The 7,733-nt window shown below is 47.2% G+C and overlaps 1 long non-coding RNA gene across 1 annotated transcript; it reads right to left on the bottom strand.

Moving 5' to 3' along the window:
- Window positions 1-225: 225 nt before the first annotated feature.
- LOC113965777 lies at window positions 226-2,675 on the bottom strand. Its single transcript, XR_003533630.1, has 4 exons — window positions 2,566-2,675; window positions 1,442-1,562; window positions 654-791; window positions 226-362 (listed from the first exon to the last, which is right to left on the bottom strand). It is a non-coding gene; the product is annotated as an uncharacterized LOC113965777 (long non-coding RNA).
- Window positions 2,676-7,733: the final 5,058 nt, after the last annotated feature.

Below are 7,733 nucleotides of genomic sequence, written 5' to 3'. Positions count from 1 at the left end.
ACTTCATCCAAAACAACCACATGAACAACAAAATATTCCCAGTGGATGAATTGCACGACTAAGGATCAACATCATTACCAACGCATCACCATTAGTAAGTTAAAGTGCAGAGGCAGTGAGTATTTGCAGGAAACATTTATTATCATTTCAGAGGGACAATGGGCCACATTTCTTTGTCTCATCTGCATGGTTACCCAGTTACCTGTGTGCTTGTTATACCATATAACCTGATTTTAAGTTAAGAATCAGGCTGTGAGTTGTGTCTTCAACACATTACTGGCTACACTAACACATCAGAAGTCCACCTGGACACACACCAGCTAAGCAAGGCTAAGCACGCAGTTTCTTCTGCTACCCAAGGTCTGTAGGAGTAAAACAGGTGTATTGGAGACAAGGCAGAGGGGGCACAGAATTATGCACAGTTAAAAGACATTTTCGAGACACCCATCACACTGCACTAGGAGCCAGCACAAATATGAACATGACCCTCAGTCCTACCTGCCCTGTTCCATTCGGGTGTTTTCTCTAGTTCTTTAGATTCATAATGGAAAATACAAATTGCCTTCAAAGGTCAGCTGGATTTGCTGCTCTTCATGACAATGAATGACAAGAAATTATACCCAGTAACCCTCACACCTCCAAGGCACCCAGACTTACTGATCAGCTCTCTTCCATTCAAATAGAGAGAGACATAGTCAGGGTCACATCCAAGTCGGTATCTACATCTAATTTAGTGAAGCACATCAAGATGATTTTGTCCTCTAGTACTGTTAATATTCCAGGTGCACAGGCTAGAAGCAAGCAATAGTAAAGGCATGTTTCTGCATGGCTGAGCTTTGCCCTTGTCAGTCCCACCATGGGCTGGGAGTCTCACCAGAAGCTGAAAACCGATGTCACCAGCTCCATCTGTTAAATTTTATGATCTTCCCTCTCAGCATAAGCCATCAGGGGAGAGAGTTACCAACACCAGAGGACTGCCGTGAATTTGATCAGCACCAGGTGGGGATTGATGCTTCCTTACAGCAGCAATAGTTTTGTGCCATGTGACTGACGCACCACCAGCCCAATCCATCTTGTTCCCCTGCCTCCTGCAGGAGCTGAAAGCTTCTTTGTGTGAGCTGAGATTGATATGGGCAGACCAAAGGATAAAGGGTTACCACAGATCTCTAGCCAGTCACAGACATTTTGTGAGAGTGGCTTGTACAGGATCTGTATTACAAATAGACTTTTTGTCTTACTACCTTCCCCCGCAGCATTATCCTGCCCAGCAAGCATAGCTGGGGATTTGCATTGCAGGGAACACACAGCTGCTGTCATCCAGACACTACTGAGAGCGGTGCCTGGTCTGGCAGTGGCTGGGGCTTCCAAGCCCAGGGAAACACTTTGGTGGGTGCCATGAGGAAAATTCAGTGTTTGGTTACTACAGCCAAACTCCAGTTACCTGTTGTGAGGGACATTATGCTCCAGAGCCTGGGGGTACAGAATGAGACAATTTCCTCCAAAGAGCAGGATGTCTTGGGAACTACATTCCGCTGGTGCAGGGAGAGGGCTTGGCACAGCAGCTAGAGAGAGAAAAGGGTTATTGCAGTACAGACACAACTGATTAAGCCACAGGCTACAGAACTGCAGTTGTTTCAAACACAAACTGCTTGACATGCAGCTGAGAGATGCCTCAGATGAGAACACACAATTTCCGGCCCCAAGTCCTACTTAAAAATCCCCAAACTTCCATTTGTCCCACTGACACCGTGGGCTCGCATTTGTCCAGCCTGCTAAGAGCTGACATGGCTACTCCAAGCTCATTTTTAATGAAACATCACTTTTATGTCGGCCTCCCCTTCGTCTCCTCTGGGCATTTGGTCTGTGTGAATCCCGGCAGCTCTGCTTTGCAAGGGGTAGCACACCCACTTTGCAGCCACATGGCTTCTGCTCCTTGCAGTTGCTGCACCCAATTAAGAGACACCTTCTTGTCTGCAGACAGTCCCCCTTTGAAAGCATAATCATTAAGGATCCCTAGCAAAGCCATAATAGGTTGGGTATTAGTTAGTAGCAACACCTCAGCTTTGATGGCTATGACAGAAATAACACTATCTCTTTAATAACTTGTATTAGCCCTGTAATTACCTGCACAGAAAAATACAAGTGGCCAGTGGGGAGTCACTAGACCTGTGCCTAGCTATAAAAGGCACTTCCAATAAGCCAAGAAAACTGCGGCACTTAATTCCATACCCCTCTTCCCTTTCATGTTCAAAGTTGTATTTGATGAGGAGATAACCCCTGATCAATCCTGCACGCCGTTTCAGGAGCACAACAGCAGTTCAGATTTCAAGCTGGCAAGCATTCAAAGCAGACTTTTAATAGAGCAGGGCTGGTATGCAGCACTCAAGGGACACCTCACTGAGCTGGAAGGGCTGCATTCAGCCAGAAAAAGGGTAGCTTGAGTAGCCTTCTGCTTCTCCTTCAGGGAATGCAGGGGTCAGACTTGCTATTATAACATGGTTTCTGAAGGGGGACTTATATGTTTAAACCTTTTGTTTTGCCATCCCAAATTAAAAGATAATGCACCTTGCTGCTGATGCAGTGTCTGGAAAACGAACAGAAGTGCTGTGGGTGGAGAGGAGGGAGGCAGCAATAGCACGGCAATTTGGATTCCTACGGTGCTAAACAGGTAGGAGTGGAAAAAAACCCTCCCAGTACTCACACCTGCCCCGTGTCATGTGCTGGGCAATGAAGTCACAAACACAGCCACCTGTGAGAAGATGCCTGATGAGCTCTGGGCCATGGTGCTTCTCATGAAGGTATCCCATCCTGTGGCACAACCAACCACCCAGGATACCACGCCAGTCAGAGTTCAGGTGGCACCAGTCCTCAGACACACAAAGGGGCCTCCAGAGTCACACTGTCCAAACTTCACTGGGGAGGAATGGTGACATTTGTCCCTCCAAACTCCTCTATTGTAGCCCATTGCCCAGTGGGACTGTCTGAGCAAGGGTATCAGAAGGCTTGAGTGTGTGTAAGAGGAAGTGGTCACAGCATGAAGCCTGACAGAGTTCAAGACACATTTGGACAATACTCTCAGGTGCACGGTCTGACTCCTGGGGATGGTCCTGTGCAGGGCTAAGAGTTGGACTCAGTGATCCCTGTGGGTCCCTTTCAACCTAGCTTACTCTGCGATTCTGTGACCTCAGGTGGGAGGTGGGAACTGCCTTCTTTACAACCTCCTGGTAGCATTGCCCATGCCAGGTTCCCTTGCCCATGCCTGGAGTCCCACCACTGAAGGTCATCCCTGGTTTCAGCAGAGGTGGTGGCACTTGTGTGCAGAGATGGAGGTCCTGCTGTTAGCAATGCCCAGGGCAGGTCTAGGCAAGGGGCCAATCATGCTTCAGTCTCCTGCTCACATCCATACTCCCACCTGTAAAAGACTGCTCCCACCTTTGTTATCCTGAAGCTCCTTGTAAAACCCTTACTCAAAGAAATGCTGACAGCACTTCTAATGCTGTTGCTTCCCTTTCTCCCCAGGAGAGAAGAAGGTTTGTGGGTGGACAGGAGCAGCCTGCTGCCCAGCAGGAGCCAGGGCAGACGAGCTGTTATCTTGCACACTGTCAGCAAAGCCAGTGCACAGCAAAGAGCCCCACACCCTGCCCTCAGCACCATGCTGCGGGTCTGGCTGTCAATGAGGGGCAGCTCCACCTCCTGCAGGACAGAAGCCAGTGCCGCCACCTTGTAAGGATGGCTCTGCTTCCACAGGCTCCAATATGCACACATGAATATGCACAGCAGCAACGTGCAACCTTCCCTAATATGCTCCAAGGTCCTATGCTGCAGGAAAATGCTGATCTGCACATCCCTACAGGGGCTGGTCCTCTGACAAGCAGAGGAGACCTGATGAGCAAAGGGTACTTGAGTATTCCATATGGCAGGAGTCACCTTCTCTTGCATTTCTATTTCCGAAAGGAAGTGTCTCCTTTCCCTTATCCATTACTCTGTTCCTGCAACTGTGACCAGAAGACTCTGCCATTTGACTCTCCCTCAGACACCTTGCCCCAGCCACTAGTCACATGCAGTGTCCCAGCACAGAAGTCTTCATCCCTTAACCTCATCCCCTGCAGAGGAAAGGGTACACAAACGAGTGCAGGAACCACATCCTTCCAGTCACCTTTCTGATTTACAGGCACAAACTGCCTTCAAGTCATACTGTTCCGATAATTCCCTTCCCAAAACATCATAATCCCCTGTGGGTGTTTATAAAATGAGAATACAAACTGAAGTTAGCCACATTAAATTGAATATATACATGCCAAATTGAGAGGAAGGGATCAGGAAGATTGAATGTTAACATAAGCGCATGGATGCTTGGGAAGAGGACAAGGAGGTGGAACAGCCTAGTAGAGACAAGGAGACTGCATTGCCTCTATCCATCTCACATACTGTGGGAAGGATTCTGTGTTTGTGAGAAATTCTTTACATCTTTCTCCCCGAAGACCAGTGTTTATCAGATCAAAGGAGTTATGTAGGACATGCAAAACTCAAAAGATTCAGCTCAGTTCAATCTAGAGTCATATTGGTTTGCTTTTCCTTGATATTGGGAGAAAAATGGATCATAGTTCTCCTTGGCAGCTCCAATGGGGCACTGGCAGTGCCCAGCCTTCAGAGGAGCAAAGCAGGGACCCCTGAATTTTCCTCAGATGTTGTCAAGCCCAGTTCACACGTGGATATATATCTGTTTAACCACAGAGCACAGGCACATAGGCAGCCCTCAAGCAGCCTTCCTCATACTGCCTGCCAGGATGTCTGAGCTCAGAAATGAACATTTCTTTGGTCTTATTTCCCTTATTCTTTCCATTATGGCAAACCATAAGGCTGTCACTGACCGAGCCAGTGTTTTGAGACATGACAGTGACAGAAGGTTATTTTGTGTTGGCTGATCTGCCATGTGATGGTCACAGGCAGTCATGGCCTGTATGATGGCTGTAACCCATCATATCTCTATACAATACAAGGAATTGCCTTTGAAAAGACTTGTGCCACTTCCTTAGTTCCAACACCCTCCAGTTGCCTCCAGAGGCTTTGCTTTTGCCTGCAGGAGTACTCAGAGCAAGCAGGTCCTAATCCAGGTGTTAATGCTTCTTGGTGGGCAGGACCCTTGCAGCCCACTGCTGGGTGTTAGCCCAGGGCTATGCCACGGGGAAGCCAATGGCTTTCCAGCAGCTGGTGGAGAAGGAAACAATTGTACAAGGGCAACACAAAGGCACACAGGAATCTCACAAAGCAAGCACAGGCATAGCCAGAGCACAGACCCTCAGGGATAAGCTTCTGGGACAATTAATCAAAGCCTAGGACAAGAATTAACCCAATCGTGGTAAGAAGTAAAGGCATAACTGAGGGGACACGGAGTCTGCAACCCTGCAGTCTGGTCCTGCCCTGGGATCTGGGGCTGGCCTTCAGAAACAGGACTTTTGGCCAGGCTGATTTCACATTAGCAGCAATGCAGAAGTTTCCTGACCTCCAGCTGGAAAAACTGGACTTTCTTTCAGATGGATAGATAGTTTTCTTGTTTCATCTGCTATCCATCAAGCCACTGTTCATATTTGGGAAGCACAGAGCTGCCAGGAGAGGTGCCAGCAGATTTCACTGCAGCCAGCTTGGTACAGGGAAGAAGATAATTTGTTCTTCACCTTAGGACTCACAGAGCCCTCCATTTTTGACCTTGAAACATCAAGCTCAGCCCTTGTTACCTGCAGTCTGGGATCCTAAAGTGGATAGGAGAAGCCTTAAAAACAATGGCAACTGATTGCCAAGTCATTTTGGCCCCACAGATCCTCCTTTCTGATTTTGTTATCAGCGCATTTAAGGAGATGAGCAGAGGCCTAGATCCGAGAGCTTTATGATGATTTTAAGCAGCTACATGTAGTTTGAATTAACACTAGACAAGCATATGCCCACTATGGGTTTTCTGCATATTTTATAAGCAATATAATGTCACAGTTAAACTCAGAGCAATCAAATCCAGCAGAGTCAAAACAATATTCAGTACTTCTTTTAGCAATTAGGTAGATAGACCCGCTATCAGAGCAGTTACCTAATAAATAGACGAGCAGTAGATCCCATCTTTAGCAAACCAGATCTTTAGCAAAGGTGTTAACCCTTCTCCAGGGATTGCAGCAAGTGCTCTAGGGTGCAGGGTGGGACACTTTTGCACTCAGTGAGACATGCATTGGGTTCATTGATCTCTCTGATACCTGTCATTGTGAGAAATACAGGAGTGGAAACTTGCCCGAGTTTCATCTGTCTGTGTTTTCCATCACCATCTCTCACAGCACAGTGTGAAACACAGCAGTGAGCTCATTTTGAGATCTTTGCAATTAGGGCAGATGAAAGCTCTGCTGAATTATTGCCAGAACAGGACAAAACCCAGATCTGAAGCAGCTGCCCTTTCTGTCCAGACTACCTTCTCTCGAGATCCAAGAAACCCCAGTACTCAAACAAGAGCTTTGAAACCTATTTATCACTGATTTCTAGTAGATTTATAGGGTTTTGTTTTGGTTTTTTAACACTGCTTCTCTATGAGATTGCACCCCTTCAGGAAAGTCCAACCGGTGTGAATTACCACCACACTGTTTCACCCACCCAGCCTTTGGAGATGGCAAGTCCAGGCAGCCTGGCAGGCACACACTTTATTATGGCTCTCTGCCCCTGAAGTGTGGCCCCAAGCATTTGAATCAAGATATCAAGGGTTCAACATGAGCCTTTGCTTCAATGTTTTCTAGTAAATCAAGATTTATTTTATTTTCCCACTCAGGGAAACCCTTACTTTCATTTTATAATCACTTCCAGCCATAAGTAACAGACCCACTAACGGCACAGCTCAGCTTTAATCCCCAAGAGGCTGTTTACTGGAAATGGAAATTTCCCATACTTCCCAGCAAAGTCTGACACCGGGATTGCCTGGCAATGCAAATGCTGCAGTAATGGGAACAGAGGAACAGCACTGGCAGCATAACAGTGGAGATTAAAAGCACTGACTAGTTTTGCACAGAATAGAGAAACAAGGAGGATCCTCATTATCAAGGTTAATCTTGCACATTGAAATTTTTATACCGTAGCAACTTTCACATTATTCAGCATTAGTCCTCAAAAATGATGCTTGAATTGAGCAAGAAACAGATGTGAAGATGACTGGTCTGCAATTACATTATAATGGATTATAAAAGGGCTGGCAAAGGGGCCACTTATATCATTGTCCCTGCCCATTAAGAGGTCTTTAGCATGGCCTGTGAAGCTGGTCTTGCATTAAAAGTACAGAAGACAACGTGACTGCTGAGTGATGGGATAGTTGCCAGGGCTGCTTTTACCAGGAAGCTGCAGTACTTCTCCTCCTGCCTCAGAAATGCTTCTCTGGATGCTTGCTTAGGACAGCAGGGTTTTTTAAAGATAAAACCATATAGAATTAGTGGTTTAGATGTTTAGAAAACCATGGTAGCATGGGGATTTCCACACCCTGATCTCTGCCCCAGGGCTGCCCACATAGCACAGAGCTTCCCGGGCTTTGGAGAGAACAATGCAGAGACACAACAGGAGCAAGCAGGGTGCTGGGGATGCACTTCAGCCCCTTGGCTCTGGAGTGACACATCCCATGGACCTCACTGTGGCACAGCACTGGCCTCGCTCAGCACCACAGAGGCCGTTTCCCTCCCTAACTGGGACCACACACCTGGGCCTGGGAACAACCTGTG

This window comes from Neopelma chrysocephalum, unplaced genomic scaffold (assembly GCF_003984885.1).
Source record: "Neopelma chrysocephalum unplaced genomic scaffold, ASM398488v2 Primary Assembly neopelma1_59, whole genome shotgun sequence".
NCBI classification, from domain to species: Eukaryota; Metazoa; Chordata; class Aves; order Passeriformes; family Pipridae; genus Neopelma; species Neopelma chrysocephalum.
Note: the sequence above shows the minus strand (reverse complement) of the source record. Positions and strands in the feature narration are given on the sequence as shown.